Source organism: Panicum virgatum, chromosome 4N, assembly GCF_016808335.1.
Source record: "Panicum virgatum strain AP13 chromosome 4N, P.virgatum_v5, whole genome shotgun sequence".
In the NCBI taxonomy this organism is placed as follows: domain Eukaryota; kingdom Viridiplantae; phylum Streptophyta; class Magnoliopsida; order Poales; family Poaceae; genus Panicum; species Panicum virgatum.
Window position 1 is genome coordinate 35,942,178 of NC_053148.1, and position 24,339 is coordinate 35,966,516.

Consider the following 24,339-nt stretch of genomic DNA (forward strand, 5'->3'; position numbering starts at 1 on the left):
CATATAAACTGTATAGAGCATAATTTTAATTAATTTGACCCATGTTTTCTGCTGCAATATGTCTACAAAGCATAATGACATTGCAACATTATAAAGCTACTTTGCATGACAATTATATGATTCTCATATACGCAATCCAAATATTTAACAAAATAATAGTGAAAGTTTCGAGGTCTCTACATCCTTTTCAAAATGGCTAGTATTAATGATCCTATGAAGCATTTACTTGTTTTACTAAAGGACCAAAGTATCTTTAGGAAAGAAAAAGCAGGCGAATGTCTCATGCTTTTTGGTATGAATAAGGAAAAGAAAAGAGCAGGGGACATGCAAGGAATCGTGAATGCTTTACAAGATGAAAGGGGCAAACTGTGCTCCCCTGGACAAGAAACACGCAAGGAATTGTGCATGCTTTACAAAATGAAAGGGCAACCTGTGGTAGCCTGGTACATTGGCAAACTTGTCTGCGCACCTCTGTTCTAACTGTAGCATATTGGAAGGCCTAATTAAATTTGTCAAATTCAAGTTCTGCTTCTCCTGCTGCTCTTATCCGTCAACATTGTCCATCCCACAGAAATGTAGAATAACTCAATGACATTTATATATCGGGTGTGCATGTAGGTTGTGGCAAGAAAAATCCTCAACTGATGGATTAGATTAATGCTTGTGCTGTTGCTGTTCTTGCTTGGTCTTCTACGGTGGAAGTCACCATGGACATGGAGGTACTGCTCTTTTGCATTCTTCAATAATGTTTAAGTTAAAAGTTGCTTGGTTTTCTACTTTAATTTCCTTCTAGCCAATTCTGGTGAGACATAAGAGTAAAGTGCATCCACCATACATGAAGTTGTATCAATGTTTCACTTTGGTCCAACAAATTGCAAACGTTGCACCCACCATACACCAAGTTGTTCATTGTGTGCAAATATAGTCCACTATACATTGGAAGTGCGTATTTTGCTAACATGACGTGCTAGAATAACGAAAGGGGCTAAAACAAAAAATTTGCGTGTTGTAATGAAACCTAGACTTACATCACAATGTGCCATGGTAGAACCTATGGAAAATTTGCAGCATAACTTCCATTATCATTGTTGCTAAAGTAGTTGAGCTTGGCATTTTGATAGGATTCAAACATATGGCATCCGAAGGCGGGACATTTTGACAAGAAATATGCGAAATGTAGTGTGTCTTGGATCGTCAAAAGCAGGAAAAATTTCCAATACCATAGTTCTAAAAGAAAGTGACATCATCCAAATTTAAACAAATTCGAAGTGAAATAGGCAAATAATATGGCATCCGGTGCATCCTGGGTCATATCAACCTCCTTGATAGTTGTATTTGGGCTGGGTTTCCATTTATTCCTAGCAAAAATTCAGACTCGCCGGCCGCCCTGAACCACGAATCACTTTTTTCTAGTTGCTGGCCGATGCAAGCAGATGATTTTTCTTGATTTTTAATTGGATCCGGTCGTCAGTGGCTGCTAGCTACTTCTTTAGTTATAAGTTCTGCTTCTTTCTTTTCTTTCCTTTTTTGTTTTGTTTTGAGATTTCCCAACCCTATAACCTGCTTTATGCAGAACACGGGAAACTTCACAAAACGTAACTCTACTTATTTCCTATCCCAAACTTAAAAAAACGTTGCCACTTCATCTCAGCCCACAAGGTGGCAAAGAAATTGTTAAGTAACCATCTTGGACGGTACATTAGCGTATTTTGCAACTTGATGTACCGTATTGTTACGTTTGCAACTTGTTGGACTAAAGTGAAACAATGATACAACTTCATGTATGGTGCATCAAGTTGAGTTCAACATCGCTTGCTCCATCCGTCTTACATGATGTAGTTCCATCTCACTGAACCTGTTGGCTAGCTTGCGAAAACATGCACGCACTACCGGATTCGCCTTGTTTGGCAAAGGCCTAAATGCACTCGGCAAAAGCCTTTGCCGAGTGCCGTCCCTGGGGGCTTGCGCCCACAGCAGGAGGCCAGGTCTGCTGCCGGTCGCCGCGCCACCGCTACCCCAAGCCACCGAAGACCCGCACACCGCCGCGGCCCCGAGCTGCCACCACCGCACCACCGCGGCCACCGCACGACACCGCGCCACCGGGGAAGGAAGAGAAGGAGAGGGGCGGGATGGGAGGGAGACCAGGAAGAGAAGGGGAAGGGTGGTGGGGAGGGAGACGAGGAAGAGAAGGGAGGGTGGTGTTGGAGAAAAGGGATCCACCGTGGCATGCGATTGGCGCAGGGGGTGGGAGCGTGGATCGATGATGTGGACGCCGCGTTGGATCCGCGTCTGGTTTCGCCGGTGGACCGTCCGCTGTCCAAAAGAGGACCGTCCACCGTTCAAGAAGTTCGGACATCCGAACTATCTGCATTAAGTTTTCGGACGTCCGAAAAGAACTGCTAGCGGACCGTCCGCGAAGCATCGGCGTACCATCCGCCGTTCACTTTGAATTTTCAGGGGGCGGGTGACGCCCCCACCTGCCCCTGCAAATGAATTTTTTTAATTCTAAAATTTTGTTTAAATGAAAACATATAGCAAAATATATCAAAAAAAAGTTGAAATTTTTACCATAAGCCTATTGTGACATGTAGAAATTAAAAAAATATTAAAACTATATTTCAACGTATATAATGGTTAAGAGTGTGAAGCCATAATATATAGCTCACTCACTCTACTCTCTCATACTACTCAAGACTTACTTTGTGGTTTCCACACTTATAATCGCTATATACAATGAAATATGCTTTTGATATTTTTTTCTAGTTCTATAAATCAAAATAGGCCTATGGTACAAATTTCACTTTTTTTGATGTGTTTTGCTATTTTTTTTTGAATTAAATAGATTTCTAAAATAAATTTAAAAATTATTTGTAGGGGTGGGTGAGGGGTGGCCCGCCCCTAAAAAATAAATTATTTTTAGGGGCGGGCCACCCTCACCCACCCCTATAAATGACTTTCAATTTTATTTCAGTAATTTATTTAATTCAAGAAAAATAGCACCGCGGACGGTCCGGCCTTTGGGGCGGACAGTCTGCTGGTTCGCACGTCCAAACTAGCTGATTATCTGCTGGTTCGCACGTCCAAACTAGCTAATTGTCTGCCCCTTAAGGCCAGACTGTCCGTCGGCTAATGTTTAATTACATAAAAAATTTAAAATTATCAAACGGATTCAAAAAATAACCAAAATTTGGTATGAAAGAATGTAAGTTGTGTTTGCCTATACAAAAAGTTTTGAAGTCAAACCCAAATTTGCCCGTCACTTTGACTCCAACTCTCTGGAACTTCTTGGGAGATGCTTCGATTTGTAAGCAACGCATGTGTCAACTTTTGTGAAACCTTCGTAATTTTTTGCCACAGCCTCCATGTATGATATCATGATATCATGACAAATCTCATGATTTTCAGACTTCATTTGCTTTTTATAGAATTTAAAAACTATCCAGCCACACGTTTGTGGTCATGTTTCGTGAACAAGATGTTCGATTTTTCCTTTGAATTCTTTGACAATGCATCAAATTGGACTCAATAACATGTATATCATTTTTCCATTCATTATACTACATTATTCGAAGCACTTGCAGTTCAAATTTGAATTATCCCCAAAATATCCTTTTAACAAAATAAATTAATTATATATAGCAAATTTAATGTGAAATATACCAAATTTTAATATGTAGTACTTCATATAGTATAAGAACAGAGCAAAAAGTTCGGGGGCAGGAGAGGAAGTTTTTTTAAATTTTTTTTGCCAGAGTGCTCCTAAAGCCACTCGGCAAATGTCCATTTTTGCCGAGTGCAGCAGGGTTTGCACTCGGCAAACAAATCTTTGCCGAGTGCCCCTAAAGGACACTCGGTAAAGAGGTAACGGCGGCAACGGCTGCCTCATGGACGCCGCACATGGAGGGCACATGCACAGATTTGCCGAGTGCTTTTAATGTGGCACTCGGCAAATAGATGGTTTGCCGAGTGTATTATTTATGCTGTGTGTTTTTCTTACTGCTCTCGGCAAACAACTTGTTTGCCGAGTGCCCGAGAAAAGGCACTCGGCAAACCTCCTGGCACTCGGCATATAGCTGGTTTCCGATAGTGACGACATACTGATGTTGTGAGTTATTTTCAATTGCCTATAGAAATGGTATAGGTATGTATGGCGTTGTGGGTGGCTGGGAATGCCCCCCCCCCTCTAGGACGCTAGGAAAATCTCGAGTCCTAGGGTAGCATGTGGATGTAAATGAGATTATATATAACTTCGGTGCAGCTGCAAAGTGAAGTACAGAAACTTTAGCAATCCGAATTGTTTCATGCAACGGTTGAGGTATCAGACAAGTATGTTTATAGAAGCTTCTAAAAGAGGGGAAATTTGTACAAGGTAGAGGAAGAATGGAGGAGAGATAGGATGGAGTCACAGATTTGTCTTGAGCAGCAGCTCGCCAGGATTTCAAGTTCTAGCCCTTTGACCCCTAGCTTCCCATAGATCACGGCTGGTCGTTCTCATCCTCATACTTCAGCAATTCATATTTACAAGATTGAAGATCAACAAGCAAAGCTGGACAAACATCACGAGTAGAAAAGCTATTTTAGATCTACATAGCATGACCAAGCTTCTTTCACATTCTATCAACTTAGCACAGTTCTCGGAATGCTCAGATTTCAAAGTAGGACAAAGCTTGCCTGTACCAAGAAAAAAGGTCCTAGACTTGGCTTCCTCTAAAGCAACCTTAGCTGTCTCAAACTCATAAGCCATGGAAGCATACTTGTGTTACACATTAATAAGTTTTTCCATATAAGCAGCTCGTTGATCACACTTAGTTTCATCAACAACTGTGGAGTAGATTTTAGAAGAAAGTGAAGTCTTTTAGTGGTATTTTCAAATTTCAACTTGTAATAAGATCTAATAAATCCGAACCACTCTTTATCGTATGGATAAAATATGATGAACCAATCTTGTGTACAAATAATAAAACAATATTCATCCCCACATATTATATGTGAATTAGATATATAAATAACAATTACCGTATAACTCAGCCTAGATGTTTACATGAATTTTTTTTTGTGAATTATAACTTATATACTTTTCTTTTGTTTTGGAACAACTGCCTGTGTTGTATAACTATCATAAATAGGTCTCATAATGAGCCATCTATGATAACCGTTGTCATAGGTATTTTCGAATCACGTGTGATAACCGTTAAAATAAACACTCAATCCCAAATGGCTCATGACCCACCTACAATGTGAGGTCCTGACATTTTGGGATCAGCATTTCTGTAGCAGTGATCTTCTGGTATGTACTTATTGATTTGTACAATTGATTAGAGCACATATGTCTGGCCAGAAAAATCTGTCAATCAATTATATGTAGCTTCAACGAAATAAGGTTTGGTCGACCGTGACCTCACTGTACTTATTGGTTCCTTTATTTCAGGAGATCTTTGGGTGGGATATTGATGAGGCCAAAGAGCAGATACTTGAATTTGTTAAGGGAAGGCCAGAGAAAAAAATTATATATTTTCATGGATGGGATGGTTTTGGGGCGTCCCCAGTCCTCAATTCCATAGCAAATGAACTTTCATCACGGAAAATGGATGCTCCCCAGGAACTATGCTTTGACAAAGTATTGTACATTGACTGCTCGGAATGGAAAAGTAGAAGGGAAATGCAGAGAGCAATTGCAGAGGAACTGAAACTTGACCGTGGAACAATGGCTATGTTTGATAACCAGGATGAGGAGGATGACTTCAATGGACTGGATAAAGACTCTAGGGATGTGATAGCAAGTATTGCAACAGAGATTGATCGAACACTGAGGGACTGTAAATTTATGATGATTTTTCTTAATGGAAGTGATAATGAGGTCGACGTCACTAGATTTGGCATTCCACAGATGACGGAATTCCATAAAAACAAAATGATATGGACATTCAAGAGAAGGTTGCTGACGATTCATAGCCGCAGTTCTGAGACAGCAGCAAAGTTAAGATACAGCCACCTTTTCCTCTCTGCTGCACTTGTGCATGGAGAGTATCAGATCAGAGAGCCAGAATTTTGTGCACTGGTGCATGGAGAGGCTACTACCATAGTTGCTCGGCACCAAATGCTGGATATGGACACAACAATGGCGACAGAATGTTGCCTCTTTGAGCTATCCCTACATTATAATTTCCACAGTATCACTAGATTGGGTTGGGCTGCTCATTCTTCTAACTACTGGATATGTGCTGGAATCTGTTAATATCAGTTAGTGTTCTAGGATCGACTAGACACGGATCAAGAGGGGTATCTTCAACCTTTCCTTTTCACAAGTGCAAAAGAGATCCTAGATCTAGAACACAGAGAACATATTAGAGTACAGAGAGAGAGAGAGACCATCACCACCGGAGGAGCTTGAGGCAGCCATCACGGGTTCGCTGATGAAGATCTGCTCTAGGGTAGCGGCGAGCGATGCAGCAGCTGCACGGTCGTAGTGGCGTTGTCGTGGACGGCGCCGCCGCCGACGAACCAGGGTTGATGGTGGCGGCGGTGAGACTTCCCACTGCTCCAGCGCCTCTCTCTAGATCGGCTAGGGTTAGGGAATGTGAGTGAGGGTGCTGGTGGCGCGACGAACCTCGTGTTGTGTGCCCCGGCCCCTCACCCCCTTTTATTTTGGCGCTGTGCAGCGGGGGCCCACCAACCATTAAGGGTTGGGCGCCCCCGATCAGGGCGCGGATTAAGGCCCCTAATAGACCGTTGGGTCTATTAGGAAGGAGATCAATCCAACATTCTCCCCCTTGATCTCACTTTGTACTTTAACTTTATACTTTAATATGAAACTTTTTCTTTTAGTTGTTCCATCACAGATAGATAAATAGAGCATGCTTTATCGTCACGGTCCAAGACCGATAGACTCAACAGCTACCATATACATCACTATTTTGAAACAAATTCTTTATCTTTTGGGCCCTTTTTATTCTCCAGAAATCACAGGCTTTCCCTTAAACCCATGCCGGCTATGTGTTCCATGAACACATTGGGTGGTAAGCCTTTAGTTAGCGGATCCGCAAGCATTTTCCTTGTACTTATATGCTCGAGTGTAATAGAGTGATTCTGGATTTTCTCCTTCACAACATAAAACTTTATGTCAATGTGTTTGGCAGCACCACTTGACTTATTGTTGTGAGCATAAAACACTGCTGGTTCATTGTCGCAGTACATTCTGAGTGGTCTTTGAATGCTGTCTACCACTCTTAAACCGGGTATAAATTTCTTTAACCATTCAACCTGCCCCGAGGCCTCATAACATGCCACAAATTCAGCATACATCGTCGATGACGCAGTGACGCTTTGTTTGGAGCTTTTCCACGATATAGCTCCCCCTGCGAGTGTGAACACATAACCGGATGTGGACTTTCGGTCATCGATGTCCCCCGCAAAATCCGCATCTGAGTACCCTTCTATCTCTAGGGAATCGGATTTTCTGTATGTTAGCATGAGGCCTTTTGTGCCTTGCACATAACGTAATACTTTCTTTACCATAATCCAGTGTGCCTGTCCTGGATTACTTTGATATCTGCCAAGTATCCCGGTAACAAAAGCTAAGTCAGGGCGTGTACAAACTTGAGCATACTGTAGGCTTCCGACAGCTGAAGCATATGGAACCGCTTTCATTTGATCGATCTCATACTGGTTCCTGGGACATTGAAATTTCCCAAATCTATCGCCCTTGACTATTGGAGCAGGTGAAGGCTTGCACATATGCATACTGTATTTCTTTAGAACTTTTTCTAAGTATGCCTTTTGTGACAGTCCCAATACCCCCTTTGTTCTATCTCGATGAATTTCAATTCCCAAAACAAATGAAGCTTCACCAAGATCTTTCATATCAAAGTTTGAGGACAAGAATTTCTTTGTCTCTAGTAGTAGACCAACATCACTACTAGCAAGTAGAATGTCATCCACATACAGGATCAGGAAAATAAATTTTCCACTTCTGAACTTTGCATAAATGCAATTGTCCTCCTCATTTTCTTTAAACCCAAATTTTCTTATGGTTTCATCAAACTTTAAATACCACTGCCTAGAGGCTTGCTTTAATCCATAAATGGATTTCTTTAAGCGACACCCCATATGTTCTTTTCCTTTCATGACAAAACCTTTTGGTTGTGCCATGTAAACATTTTCATACAAATCCCCGTTAAGGAATGCCGTCTTTACATCCATCTGATGTAACTCTAAGTCATAATGTGCCACCAATGCCATTATAATCCTGAAGGAATCCTTACACGAAACCGGAGAAAAGGTTTCGTTATAGTCTATCCCTTCTCTTTGCGTAAAGCCTTTTGCCACGAGTCGTGCTTTAAACCTTTCTACATTCCCTTTGGAGTCATGTTTTATCTTGTAAACCCATTTACAGCCCACTGTTTTGGCTCCTTTAGGAATTTCCTCTAAGTCCCAAACACCATTGGAACTCATTGATTTCATCTCATCCTTCATAGCTTCCAGCCATTTAGATGAGTGAATACTTCTCATGGCTTCTTCATACGAAGTGGGATCACCCTCCATATGAACCTCTTCTGTATTATAAATTTCATAGTCGCTAGAAATAGCCGACCTTCTTTCTCTTTGTGACCTTCTAAGAGCTACTGCTTGTGGCACATTTTGTGCCTCAACTTCTGGCACATTTTCCATAGGGGGCTGTAGCACCTCCTCCTCATGTCCAACCGCGGGTTCAGGCGGTTCCTGGATGACAGGTTCCAAACCTTCGCTCACAGTTGGTATGGGTGGAGTTACGACAGGTGTTGACACCGTAATAACTGGAATAGTTGGCGCAGCAACAACCGAAGAAGGTACTGACGTCACTATTTCAGGAACTTTTGGTGCAGCATCAACAGGTAGTGAGAAAAATGGCTCTTGAATCATAGGAGTAGGCACATACACCCGCTTCTCCTCAAGGTCAATTTCTCTAGGTACCATGCTCCTCCTGATCATTTCACTTTCTAGAAAGACAGCATGTCTCGTTTCTACAAACTTTGTATGTCTGTCTGGGCAGTAGAAACGAAAACCTTTCGACTTTTCGGGATAGCCTATAAAATGGCAGCTTACAGTTTTGGAATCCAGTTTTCCAATATTTGGATTAAACACTTTAGCCTCAGCTGGGCTCCCCCAGACCCGTAGGTGAGTCAGTGAGGGTTCTCTTCCTGTCCATAGCTCATACGGCGTTTTGGGCACCGATTTGCTTGGCACTCTGTTGAGAATATGGATGGCGGTTTTCAACGCCTCCATCCACAGACTCAATGGCAATGAGGAATAACTCATCATACTGCGCACCATATCCATTAGTGTACGGTTGCGCCTTTCAGCTACTCCATTTTGCTGAGGCTCCCCTGGTGTAGAGTATTGGGCAATTATACCATTTTCCTGTAAAAACCTCGCAAAAGGTCCTAGGAACTTGTCCATAAGGGGTATGTCGACCGTAGTACTCCCCTCCACGGTTTGATCTTACTATTTTAATTCTTTTGTCAAGCTGATTTTCAACCTCAGCTTTGAATATTTTAAATTTATCCAATGCTTCAGATCTTTCTTTAATTGGATAAATGTAACCATAGCGGGAGTAATCGTCTGTGAATGTTATGAACGAATCATAGCCATCCACACTTTTCACAGGAAACGATCCACATATATCAGTGTGAATTATTTCTAACGTTCCTGCACTTCGTTTGGCACCCTTTTTAATTTGCTTTACAAATTTTCCTTTAATGCATTCAACGCATTGTTCAAGATCAGAGAACTCTAGCTGTGGAAGAATTTCACTTTTCACTAATCTTTCAATTCTCCCCCTCGAAATATGGCCTAAACGACAGTGCCATAATTTCGATGAAGTATCTTGAGTTCTCTTTCTTTTCTTTGTTTCTTTCTCTGACAAGGATTCATTCACATTCACATTACATACAGAATGCACTTTATCACGCATAGATAATAAATAAAGATCATTGTAAAGGACAGCATCACCAATACAATTATTATCAAACCATAGTTCACATTTGCCATTCGCAAAATGACAACCAAAACCATCTGTGTCTAAGCGTGATACACTGATCAAGTTTCTTTGAAGCGAAGGAACAAATAAAACATCTTTTAATACAAGCATGAAACCATTAACTAGCTCGATGGAGACATCGCCAACAGCTTCAACATCTGCTTGTACTCCGTTCGCGACTTTAATGTGTCTTTCGCTTCTTTGCGTAGTCCTTGTCGAACGGAATCCCTGTAAAGAATTTGCAACATGCACAGTTGCACCAGAATCAATCCACCAAGTAGATTTAGAAAACTTTAAATACAGGGATTCATTAACAAATGAAATTACATTCTCACCATTCTTTGCCATTATCATCTTTAAATAAGCGGGACAATCTGCTTTACGATGCCCCTTGTCAAAACAATGAAAACACTCATCTTGTGCTGGAGTGCGCTGTTGCTGACGCTGTTGCTGATACTTCTGTGGCATAGGTGCTTTGTCTTTGGACTTTGGGGAAGAAGCAGCATGGAAAGGCCTTTTCTTGTTATTATGCACAAAATTGACAGACCCACCATTCTGTTTCTTGAGTCTATCTTCCTCTTGTGCACACATGGCAATTGCCTTTTCCATGTTCCACTTCTCTGGCTGTGAGTTATAATTTACAACGAATGTTGCAAACTCTTTTGGCAGAGAAGCGAATACCAAGTGCACCATAAACTCTTCTTTTAGATCCAAATCCATTGGTTTGAGCTTGGAGTTTAAAGCGCACATCCCCATGATATGATCTCTTATTGTACCGGCATTGCCATAGTACCTTTTTGTGATCAACTGCTCTATGATCTGTGTAGCATAAGTCTTTGAAGAACCAGTAAACTGATTCTTTATCTTTGCAAGGTACTCAGCAGCTGAATCACACTCTCCAATTGAACCCAAAATGTTAGGATCAATTGTGTTCTTTATAACTGCCACACATTTCTTGTTGGCGTTATTCCACTTTGTCTTTTCGAGATCATAAGCCATCTGTAAGGGAGCATAGTCCCTTTGCTTTTTCTGCCACTCAGCATCAGTGTCAGAATCTCCTCTCACTGGAGCCGGTGGCTCAGTGGGCTTTGGAGTGGTGATAATCTCATCCACTTCTCCACAGACGAAAGCAAGATCAACTTTCTTGATCCATTCACCATAGTTGTCTCCTTTTAGAGTCGGGATGTGACTGATGAATCCCATCAAATTCATCCCCGCTGAAAATTTCAAAAAATAGTGAGAACATAATAACAGTAATTGCATGTAAAATTCCAACGTTGGTCAAAATAGAACATACAACTGTTTATGCAATTAAATCTATATCACCGTTGGGCAAAAATAGAAATAAATGCAAAAAAACTATGAAATTACAGTATTGTAATTAACAACGTTGGTCAGAAAATTATCAATACCATAATCCTTAAAATAAGCTTTTAACCATGCTCTTAAACTTTAATTGTCTCGTTGGTTCGAATTAAAGTATAAAAGCAACTATATAATCTTAGCAGCGGAAACACGTAGGAATTTCTATTTCCAGAAGCAAAACTATAAACTTTTATCTCTAAACAATAAACACGTTGGTGCGAAATTGAATAGAGATCAAACTATAATCAAAACTATTGAAATTGCTTCTGGAAAAATAGAAAAAACAATAAAACTAAGCACTGTTCAGGCGGCCCTGAAGCGAAACGGCCCGCGGCCTGCTCGGGCACTTTTCCTTGGGCCCGAGGCCCGACAGCCAACGGCCGGGCCGCCGAATCGGCCCACCGCGGCGTCTCCTCCCCCCGCCCGCATGGGCCGCCTGCCGGCCCAGGAGGCGAGGCGCGATCTGGACCGTCGATCTTGATCGAACGGTCGCCCGCGCGTTTCGCCGGATCAAAACCGACGACGATGCGGCGTCCCTCAAACCCTAGCTCATTCTTTCCCTCCCCTTTCTCTCTCCTCGAAACGGAGGCGACGGCCGCTGGCCATGGTGGCCCGGCGGAGTGGGCAGGGCGGCGCCACCGCGGCTTGCTCGCCGGCGCGCGCGCTCGCCGGTGGGTGAGCGCGCCGCCGTCGAGCTCGCCATGGATGGCGCCAGGCTCTCGAGCCCCGCATGCGCGACCCCAGCGTCCCGGAGCGGCAAGCGGCGGCTTCTCTGTGCCGAGATGTCCGGCGAGCGGCGGCGCAAACGCGTCCCGCGCACCGGCGGCGGCAGTGACACGCGGACCAGGTAGGCCCCGCGCCTTTTCACCTCTAGGGTTAGGGTTAGGGTTACATTTTTGAGTTCGATTTGGAATCGATTCTCTCTGTTCTTTTCGATTTGCATCGTGTTCTTTATTTTCCTTCGATTTCTTTCGATTCATAGATGAATCCGTCTTTGCCCCTACTGGATCTATGCACTAGCATGACCTCTGATACCATTGTTAATATCAGTTAGTGTTATAGGATCGACTAGACACGTATCAAGAGGGGTATCTTCAACCTTTCCTTTTCACAAGTGCAAAAGAGATCCTAGATCTAGAACACAGAGAACATATTAGAGTACAGAGAGAGAGAGAGAGACCATCACCACCGGAGGAGCTTGAGGCAGCCATCACAGGTTTGCTGATGAAGATCTGCTCTAGGGCAGCGGCGAGCGATGCAGCAGCTGCACGGTCGTAGTGGCGTTGTCGTGGACGGCGCCGCCGCCGACGAACCAGGGTTGATGGTGGCGGCGGTGAGACTTCCCACTGCTCCAGCGCCTCTCTCTAGATCGGCTAGGGTTAGGGAATGTGAGTGAGGGTGCTGGCGGCGCGACGAACCTCGTGTTGTGTGCCCCGGCCCCTCACCCCCTTTTATTTTGGCGCTGTGCAGCGGGGGCCCACCAACCATTAAGGGTTGGGCGCCCCCGATCAGGGCGCGGATTAAGGCCCCTAATAGACCGTTGGGTCTATTAGGAAGGAGATCAATCCAACAGAATCATAGAAGGCAATAAAGAAATGGAGATCAGAAATGCATTGCATGGAGAGATAAGATGGGAGTGCGATGCTCCTTTGCTTCATTGTGTGCTTCAAGAATTGAATCCTACCTTTTCAGTAAAGAAGATTACAAAGCCTCCAGCTGTTTCTACGAGGTGTCTAGTTAAAGATCGTTGGATTTCGATCACCTCCCAGGAACATGAAATGGATGGTATGCAAGATATACCAGTAAGAGCATCGTCGGTCTTCTTGGCATTGGAAACACCAGGTCACCTGCAACCATCTGAAAGATCAGATCATCCACCAGCACTTGAAGGACAAGATTGCCCAGCCGTATTGCCATCTGACATGTTCAAATATTCCAGGAGCCTTGCTGTGCTGGTTCTCTCTTATTGTGCCTTCAGTTTTGCATCACCGCCTTTCCTCATGTGCAATAGCCTAAGATTTCTTGGTTTGGACAACTGTAAGCACAAGCCAAGTGAACAATATTGTGATACAGATGCAGAGTGGACATTCTTGCTTAGTCTATGGGTGTTCGAGATACGCTACACAGAATGGGACGAGATACTATCGAAAGAGAAAATGGATCTCATGAGTGACCTGAAGGAGTTAAATATAGAGGGAGTTAGGAGCTGGCAGTACATCAATCAACTAAGGAAAATACTACCCCACCTTTATAGGCTAAGGATTACCAATCCTAGGATTTATCAATCAGAAACAACAGATGCAGATGACTCATTTATGGACAAGGGAAAGCTACAAATACTTGATCTGTCTGGCAACAGGGAGATGAAAGTTGTACCAAGTAGCCTATCAAAGGCAAGTAGCCTTCAGGTGCTTCTTCTTGATGGCTGCCTTGGACTTGAATGTGTTATTGCGCCTCATACACTTCCATCAACTCTCATTTCCTTCAGCCTCGATGGCTATGGAGCAGCATCCCATTGGACACCAGCTATTAATCTACTACCCCCTGAAAATTGGCGTCCATCTTCTACAGGTCAGAAGGATGCCAAGATCTCCAGGATATGCCTAGAGGGCTGCACGAGTTTGGAGAATTTGTTTCTGCGTGGACTACCTAATCTTGTGGAGCTGGACCTGTCAGGAACTGGAATCAAAATACTTGACTTTACAACTATGGTGATGCAAGTCACATGTCTCAGACGATTGTTTCTGCTGGGCTGTGAGCGCCTTGTTGCGATAAGATGGGATCAGAAGAGTCGATATGCTATACATCCACAACTAGAGCTCCTATGCATTGACACACGAGCTGGGACTGGATATTCTCGGCCATCCATAAACCATACCAAAAAGTCCTTCAGGCTGCAGATACATGCCATTCTTTCGGACGCAAGGCTTGCTCGATCCTTGTGGCCAGCAATAGACTGCTACAGAGGCAAGGGCAGCCTTGTGGATGTTTATTTTAATATCCTTGTCACCTCTGCGCCTATTGTTTATAGTAGCGGGGAGGATGTTCAACCTGAAGCTACCCACAGGATGCTTGCAGAGGCAAAGCAGTATGATGATGTCCATGCCACGGCTGGTGATGCTCCAATGCAGGATTTCCCACAGGCTCCGACTACCAATTTGAATCGCCATGTAGGGATTTCCCAGGGGAGCCGTGGTCTGGAGAGCGAACTGCTTGGATATTTCCCTGCGCGTAATAATTTGGCTCTTCTGATGAGAAGGTGTGCTGACTGCCTGCACCTGCATGACATCTCAACCGGTGCAAACATGCCCATGAATGAATGGGATTACCTTAGGCAATGCCGTGTGGAGAGGTGCCCCAAGTTGGATACCGTCTTTCCAGGAACATATGGCTTCGAGGCTCTGGAGACTATTTGGGCATCGGATCTCCTGATGGCGCACTGCATCTGGAGCAAACGTGGCTCCTATCACCATTACAGCTCCTTTGGGGAACTGCAGCACCTGAACCTGCGTGCCTGCCCCAGACTCCGGTTCGTGCTTCCAGTGTGGGCTTCCTCCCTCCCCAGATTGGAGTCACTCCACATCATCAACTGCATGGATCTGAGGCATGTATTCATGCTGGGCGAAGAGCACCCAGAGGCACGCGTAACATTCCCCAATCTGACGACCATCCACCTGCATAACTTCCCAATGTTGCGGCAGATATGTGAGGCCCAGATGCTGATGCTGGCGCCAGCGCTCATGACCATCAAGATCAGGGGATGCTGGGACCTACGCCGACTGCCATCCATGGAAGGGCGTGGCTTACACATGGAGAAGCCGATGGTCGAGATCGAGAAGGATGTCTGGGATGCGCTGAAGTGGGACGGGTTGGAGGCTAGCCACCATCCCTCCCTCTTTGTCGAGCCACGCCACTCATGCTACTACAAGAAGAAATCGCTCAGGGGATCTGTCCTCAGGTACCTTTTTTTCCCATCATTCTTTGTCCTGACGCTAATTTCATATGTTAGTTTTGCTTAATCATTTCTTCTGTTGCCTAGGTGAGCTTCGAACTCATTGATTCTCCGGCTATGGATCCTGCCACTTGCATGTTTGTTGTGCTCCATCGTGTGCTTGTTTTGTTGGCCATCCCATCGATGGTTTTTCCATCATAAACTTTCTTTTTGATGGTCGTGTCGTGTGATAAACTTATAGGTGTGATTCCGTTGGATATGTCCAGCATGCATGTATCGTTTCTGTTGTCTCGGTTTGTTAAGACTTTAGAGTCCAGATTTGGGCTCCAGAGTTCAGATGGCGTGGAGCGAACGAGTTGTATGGGCGCACGATCGCCATGTTGATATTTCAGTGTACTGGTCGTCGGTTGATATTTTAGTGCTACTAGAGTGAACTGCTCTTTGGCTGGTAGCAATACCAGTGCACTGCTCGGTTGAATTTTTCAGTGCGACCACAGTGAACTGTTCTTTGTTTATTTGTTTTGCTTCGAATTGACTTGAGGATCTTATAAATCGTACTTAGGGTTAGTCGCTTTGCCGTGAGCAAGTGCCCTATGCCGAGTAAAAGAGATTCGCGTTGAACGTGTTGTTGGGATGAGAAAAATTTAAGACCACTTCGGTCTTACAATTGTTTGTGTCCTGTTCAGACACATTGACGGCAGGCTGGTGGCAGTGTCTTTTATGATCAGCAAGATCCGAATGGTTTAGCTAGGTCACTGCAAAGCCTTCCTAATCAGGTATGCATAGTGTGTCACTGAATCTTCTCTCCTATGTAATATTTCAACATCTTCCTTTAATTTGTTTGCAAAAAGTATTTCAGAATATGGTACCACTGCGTCGTGTGTTCTTTTTTTTATCTGGATAGGCTAAGTTGGGTTAGAATTTCAGAATATGTTACCACTGCTTGTTTTGTTGGCCATCCCATTCCCATCGATGGTTTGGGCCAGCTGATTTGATATGTAAGGTGTGATATAAAAAAATGATGGTCGCGTGATAGACTTATAGGTGTGATTCTGTTGGATATATCCAGCGTGCATGTATCGTTTCTTGTTTTTTCGGTTTGTTCGCAATTCAGAGTCCAGATTTGGATTCGCGGCTAGCTTCCCTGCTTCAGCTTGACTTGACACACGCTGACATCGTTGTGCCTTCAATGGAGCTTCACCAAATCTAAATAGAGTTTTAACTCTTGCTTCCGATGAGTTGAGGTTTGTGGGGACTGCAGGTGCCAAGGGTATATCTTACCTGACTGGCCTCCTGCCTGAGTGACTGTTTTCGTAGGTCAGGGTTTTCTTTTTTCCGAGGAGTGAGTGTGTGGTGTTGTATGGGGTTTCTTTCCTCCTTTTTATTCTTCTTAATATAATGGTACGTAATTCTCCTGTGTGCTCGAGAAAGAAAAAAAAAGATCGCGCGGAGCGAACGAGTCATATGGGAGCACGATCGGAGTCTTGGTATTTCAGTGTATTGGTCATCGGTTGATATTTTAGTGCAACTGTAGTGAACTGCTCTTTGGCTTGAAGAAGCCACCGCGCCAGTCGAAGACGCCGCTGGATCGAGGAAGGTTGGGCTGTCTCTCGCCCATGGCTGTCGGCAAGCGGGTAAGGAGCAAGCAATACAATGTGTTGGGGGTATGCCCTTGGCGTGCCACCCCCTCAACCCCCTATGATTGTAATTTCACCAAGCCTCCGGTATGGCCTATAAATACTCGAGGATATTACTGTGGAGAATGTGAATTAATGGTCATTTACACCTGAATTTATTGTGACCCGCTGTGTTCATCCCGGTGTTACCCATGTTCTTGTCCGCTTCTCACCCCTTCTCCTCTTCCTGTGGGACACCCTCGGCCACCTCCGCACTAATCCTTAGCGAGGGTAGGAGGCAGAGCAAAGCCCCCACAGTTGGCGCTGTTCGTGGGGATCCCATCGTACCACCTACCAAACCAACCATGGCCTGAAGGACCATAATCAGGGAACCACCCTCCTCCGACGGAGCCGTCAGTTCAACCTCCGCCGCCGCGGGCCAGGCTAACCAAATTGCACTACCTCCACGTGGAGTAGCACCAGCTCCAGGCGCAGAGATCCCAGATGCACCCATCGTCGTGGCAGGTCTGCCTCCCGGCGATGAGCGGCCTGAAGGCATAGACAACCCGGAAGACAAAAGGGCCGAGTGGGCCGAAGAACTGGGACTCACGGCCCTGAATGTATGAAAAGTTAAACAAGAAAAAGCGCCACATTGAGGCTCTGGAGAAGTAGGCCCAAGTACAAACAATCCGTCAGAAAATAGCCAAAGCCCAAGAAAAGCTGAGGAGAATGGATGAGTACCTCGCCTGCATCGAGGGCAACCTGGACCCTCTCCCAAACCCTGACCCTTCGTCCCGAACCCATCCTTGTCCTCGACCCCCGAGCCGACCCACCGCCACCCCTGCGGCCACCACCCCAAAACCCTCGCCTTCACCATCTCTTCGCAGCTGCCAATCAACCACTAAACCAAAGGAATCAACCACCACCTATGCCATACGACCCAAAATCCACCCCCACCCCCACCCCCCTCCCATTTCAAATTCTCCAAACTCAAAGATGGCCACCTGCCTACAACCCTTAGAATCTCCCAAGGTACAATGGGAACGTGGACCCTCATCAATTCATCATGAGTTACAAGGCAGCCGTCACGGCAGCAGGTGGCGACAAGGCCACAATGGCCAGGTCATTCGTCATTATAGCTAGAGATATAGCACATAGCTGGTACACCAATCTTCGACCTGGGTTCATTTTATCCTAGAGGGACCTCCGCGACAAACTGTGTTCCAACTTCAAAGGCGTTAACATAGCCCCAAATCACCCAATGGACATATTCAGCTGCGAGTAGGGAGCATCGATCGATAATCGAGGATAAGGGTATGAGTTTGTTTCACTCGATTCGATTGGTATGGCATGAGGGTGAATCTCGTAGCTGAATGAGGAACAGGGTCCAGAAAGAATGGCTCTAGAGACTCACCCCACAGGGCTGAAAGGTATTGACATGGATAACCTTTCATTGGTAGTGGGGGTAAAAGTAGAGATAAAGAAAGCAAAAAGATATGACGATGGAAAGGGTAGCAAGGGTGAAGGTAGAGGTAAGGAAAGACAAAAGGGTAAGATGATTTTTTTTGAGAAAAGTTAAAAATAGAGATACGAGGACCAACTAGGTTCGAAGAAAGATACAACAACCATTCCCCGGCAACGACGCCAGAAAGCTTGTTGACATTTCTTAGCATTGCTACCAGGTTGTGTCCCCAGCAACGGCGCCAGAAAGCTTGTTGGGTATTTTAACGACTGCGAATAAATCCGCAAGCGTACGGATACCGTTGTAGCTTTCACCCATGAGTATTCAAGGGTATCGTATCCACAGAGAACGTGTGTGCACTAACTCCTAACTTAGTCAGCCCAAGGACACGCCAAGACAGATGGCGAGTATAGAGAGGATTCCTGCAGTAGCACTAAAGATGAGTTAAAGGTCGATCTCTCGGGTAAGACTCGCTTTGGGCACCGGCTTACCCCTGAAATGGTCAGGAGACTCCGGTCAACAACTCTATGCTATATCCTAACGTGGGGGATTACAAGGGACCAACAGGACTGTCACCACCTGCGGCCTACCTCTACAAACCGTCGGATATAAGGCAAACAAAGGATAACCCTTAGCCCAGACACCACGTCTGCGCTACTAGTTACTACTGCAGTCTAACTATGTCTGTTGACTCATAGCAAACTATAGCACTCCGTATAAATACGGAGCGATGAACCCACGAGTAAGAGAACTGATCTCACTCAAACAAAAGTACTATACAAGACAAGAATCACAAATACCAACTTACTCATACCTGAGGAAGCCAGCATCCGTAGAGGTACAAGCTTGGAGAAGACAGCCGATAGGCCCGGCGCTTCCCCGAACTACTCCTCACCCTCCTACTCTAAGCACTAGCCTAGGCAGGACCTCGCCTTTGGAATGGAGCTCTACATCTTCTCTTGTGTGGTGTGTCTTTTGTGGGGGGCTTTCCTCCTTCTTATGTAGCCTTTCCAAGGGTGGATCCATGGTTGAACTCACGGGGTGGTACTATCCCCATCCGAAATCGGCGTAAGGAAGCAGTGGGAGACTCCAGGAGAAAGTTGGGCCTGATTGGGCCCAGTCAGGGGTCGGCCGAACCAGGGGTTCGCCCAGAACTAGGGGTTCGGCCACACCCCTTCTGAGGCCTTTCGAGCTTATCTTCGGTCAGTGCATTCCTCGTGGGATCCTTGTGTAGGTTTCTGGGTGCACGCCTGAAGAAAAGTTGGTTTAGCATGTCATTTTGGCCCTCTTTGTAAGTGTAACACAGGGTGTGATCTTCTGTGCATTATTCTGCATTCTATGTATGTTTTCCTTGGTATTTATCCATGGGTGCCTTCATAACATGTCTCACCAAAACTTGTGGAAATAGTTAGAGTGAAATCCCTATCTCTATGTTTGGTGATTCATTTGGTGTTGGATGATGCAGAAGTTGGTGGTTGTATTTTCAACTTAACGATCATCAACATTCACTAATTTATAGCCCTCGATGTTGGCTGCACACTTGTCAAGATGGAGGTACTTGAAACACTCCTTCTTCTCCTTAATAGCCCTTTGCACTACATCATTCCACCACCAGGTATCTTTCCCTTCCTGTTTGCCTCTCCTACTCACGCCAAACACCTCTGAGGCCACCTTCTGAACATATGTTGTCATATTTAGCCACATGTCATCTGCACTAATGAACACAGATCGATCGGATTGTATCTTTGATGTGGGGGGTTCCACCGCGTAGGTCGGAGGCGTCGGCTCATCGTGGCCACGCCGCTGCCTGTGCTTGACCTCACCACCACAACCAGTCTTGGCATGTGGTGGAGGAAATCCTAGCATCCCTGCTGTTGGCCCACAAGGGAGGAGATCCAGGCGCCGCTGCTGCTTGCCCGCGGGGAGGAGGTCCTAGGCGGTAGGTGCCACCACCACTCGCCCGCGTGTGAGGAGGTTTGCAGCTCCACCGCCGCTCGCTCACGGGGAAGTAGGATGACTGCTCGCTGATGATCTCGCCCATGATGTCATTCATCATGCGGCAGATCTTCTTGCCGATGTTGACCACCACGGCACCGCCATGGGCGGCGGCACAGGAGCCAGCGACTGAGCGGAGTAGGCCCGCGGCCTCCCTCCTCCTGTATGCGGTGGAAGGACCGGACACAGCGCGGGGAGAGGAGCTCGAGCTCACAGATCTACCGCCGCTCACCCGCGGGGGAGGAGGCCCTAGGCGCCAACACCGCTCGCCCGCGCAGGAGGAGGCCCCGGGCGCCACTGCCGCTCGCCCGTGGGGGAGGAGTGCCGTCGGTTGTGTTAACACCATTTTTTGGTACATGTCAATTTGTTGAGCAATCGATGGAGAATGGGCCGGCATTGGGACGAAGAAAAAGAATGAGAGCATATTAGGCCTTTGGGCCAGGAAGAGCGTCACAGCCGATAGAGCTAATAAAGGAGCCAACAAGGTAATGTTGGCAAATTATCTATTAGGATTTGTCTAGTTTAAGTTAGGAAAGTTTATTTCTTAATTCGCAAGTTGTGATCTTGCCGTATCAGCATCGGGGTCTGGGTTTAGGCCATACATAGCTGACCTCTGATGTTTGTAAATTTTGATCAACCACATCCAAACACAACCTTTACATTCATATGCATCTACCTTGCAGTATGGCGACTTCGCCCTAGTTGCAGTAGTTTTTCTCTTTATGAGTTATTCTCAGCAGGTATGTTCCATCGCTTGTTGAAAAGTTTCGAGTAGAGTTGCGTAGATGGATTCAGGTTGACGGTGCATTGCTTCTTCCTCTGTCTATGGTGCTCAAAGTTATCGAGCATGTTAGATCTGTCCAGCGGGATCTAACTGTTCAACAATTATCGAGCTCTCTAGATCCGTCCGGCGGGGTTTAGTTTGCTCACCAAGTTATCGGTAGAAGTTATCAATCTGTTAGGTTAATTGATCCATTAATCTAGCTTGTTGTTGCTTCTACCACCAAGTTATTGATATTTACTTAGTTCTCTCTAGGTTAATCTATTTGATCTAGTTTGTTCCAAGTTTATATCACAGTTATCAGTAATTGTTTAGATCTTACTAGGTTGACTCGTTAATCTGGTTTGTTTTAAGCTTTTACCATGATTTATCCAGTTTGGATCTGTTCGCTGTCGGCTGACCACGTGATTTTATCACCATAGCCGATAGGACTCAAATCTAGATGTTGTTCTCCAAAGCTGCATCATTTTAGATCGGCTTATCACATTAGATCGGCGGTACGGTAGCCGATAGCTGACGTCACCTGCACTCGGTTGGCTAGCCGATTGCACCCGAAAATTTATCATTTATCTTCCTTGTCAATTGCAGGTCAAATTGATTGGCACGCAAAGCGCACCACACGCGTGCCGACTAGGTTTGGTACTCAGAGCAAAGCAGATCTTCCCGGCCCTAGCGTACGTGAAGCCCGAGAACCAATCCGTGGGATTTTCGTGTCAACAGGTTGGGGGTGTAGCGGAGGGGAGAGAGGATGAGGATGTGGTGGGAGGGAGGGCGTGAAGGGGCAGGGTTAGCAAAGGCGCGAAGGGAAGGGTCGGGAGCCGGAGCCGGCTGGGGATGAGGAGGAGGCGGATGGTGGGGAACTGGGGCGGCACAAATCTAAGGAGAAGAGGAGGGGTGATGGAGGCAGAGACGTAGGTGGGAGCGGCGGCCGACGGAGGTAGAAAGATAAAGAGCTAGGGTTTTCAGTCGACTTGACTTTTATCCATCTCAGGATCGATCCAAATCGTTGGATCGGAGATGGACTGCTGAGAGAAGTTGGGCCTTAGGGGAAAACAGCCCTAGCCCGGTTTCTCAGCCCGTTTAATATTTTTCATTTTTATTTTTTATTTTATGGCACCATTGTGAAGTAACATGCAAAAATAATTATCTTATATGCATCAATATATTTTTTATATGTAGTAGACTACATATAAGTCGTTGAGTAGGAGTTTCAAAAATTTTGGAATTGATTCACTATTTTTTTAGAGTTTAAATGAATTTCTATGTGCTTATTGAAAGTATTCAAAATTAAACTATGTGTACCTCGAATAAGGTATGAAATTTTTTATAAAATCATATTTAGCCTCATATGTTCCATTATAACCCATATTATTGAGATATATCAATAATTCAATTGTTTCCTATATATAATTCATACTTCTATCTCCAAGATACCATAGAATAATATAATAATATCTAACTTTGGTCAGAAAATTCTACAAATTGGAATGGCATCATATTTTTGTTCCTTTTACTTTGCATAAAAAATCAAGTGGTTCTAATAGTATGCCACTATATATTGTTCACAAATGGATACCTCTCTCACATAGTTTCATATATCTCAAGTCAAACTTTAAGATTTGAATACCTCATAATATTTTTTGAACTTCTATGGACCTCAAATTTGAACACAATCTTATGTTCACCATAATATTAGAAAATATAAAATTATATTACCAATTGTTATGCAAAAATATGTTTTTTCTGGACTCTATTTACTATTTAGGTAGAAGAAAACAAGCCATAAAAAAAATCCAATAATATCGATTATCATACAAACAAAGGACACTAAATGAAAAATCGTGGTTTTAGAAAAAATTTAGGAGAAAAAACCATCAAATTTGGAGTTAATATAAGGGAGAAATAGTACTTACAAATTTTAATTCCGGATTAAAAAGAGAAATGTAAACTGTACATCTCACTCGATGTGCCGCAATAACTACAATATAATGCTGGAAGTTGTCAGAACTATACATGTATTGCAGTGGTAAGACTTTGTTCCCTCGTACGAGGGGTTGCGAGTTCGAATTCCTCTTGCCTCATATTTTCCATTTTAACTCTATCTTATGTTCCGAGATTGATATATTTTGTCGCTTTATATCTAACAAACAAAGTTGCAGCTCAGTGGTCCATGTTATCCTCATTGAGGGTTCGAGTCCTCTGCACCACTTCTTACCCTTTTTACCATTTTAGCTCCGCTGGATATTGGTTAAATAGAGTGTAACCCCACGAATAAAATCAAAAGAACTACCTGGTGGTGTAGTGGTTGGACCTACTTGTGAGCTGTGTCCTCTTTTTTTTAAAAAAAAATTCATTGATTTTTTTCTGATTTAATGCCCAAAGTTATTTTTTTCATGTTGTGTAAGTGTAATCAAGTGTCTCTCGGTCTAAGGTTCTAAGCTACATAGGAACTTAGGATGTCGTGTAATCAAATCTCTTACCTATGTAATAAGTTTTTTTTAATCAACCTATGTAATAAGTTAGAAATGTCATGTAACGATCGTTAGTTTGCTTCATTAAGCGTAATCTAGTTAGAATTTGGAGTCGTAGGGTGTTGAAATGGTTACAGCACCTGTGATATGTACGACTGTTGCCTTTACTCGATATCCGAAGAAACATCCGTGTCCGATGTTATCCGCATCGGGCTCGCTCCGTATTCGATACACATCTATTCATATTCGTAACCAAAGCAATCCATATGCATATTTGTATCCAAGGCTATTGGTATTTGAATCCAAATCCAATAGAAAATGTGAAAACAAATACAGTATCGATAATATCCGTCTATATCCAATCTGTTTACATCCATACGAGTAGGGCACATGGTTTGAAAAGAGGTTAAAACAATAGGGAAAAAATCACAAGTCATGCTTACAACACACCTATATATTTTCATATTGGCCCCCCTCAATGGATATAATCCCAAGATGATAATGCAATGATCATGAACTGTGCAATGGTGTCATTACTATGCCATGCATGAATGTTGTGGTAATGATCATGTGTAATAAGTTGTGGCTGTCATGATCTATTTTAAATTCATTCTGGTTTAGTTGAGCAAGAATGTTGATACATGAGTCAAATGTTGGAATTCAAGTTAGCCAGGGGAAGAAT

The 24,339-nt window shown here is 44.3% G+C and overlaps 1 pseudogene; it reads left to right on the forward strand.

Moving 5' to 3' along the window:
• Positions 1 to 217: 217 nt before the first annotated feature.
• On the forward strand, positions 218 to 15,826 carry LOC120671553 (annotated as a pseudogene).
• The last annotated feature ends 8,513 nt before the right edge of the window (positions 15,827 to 24,339 follow it).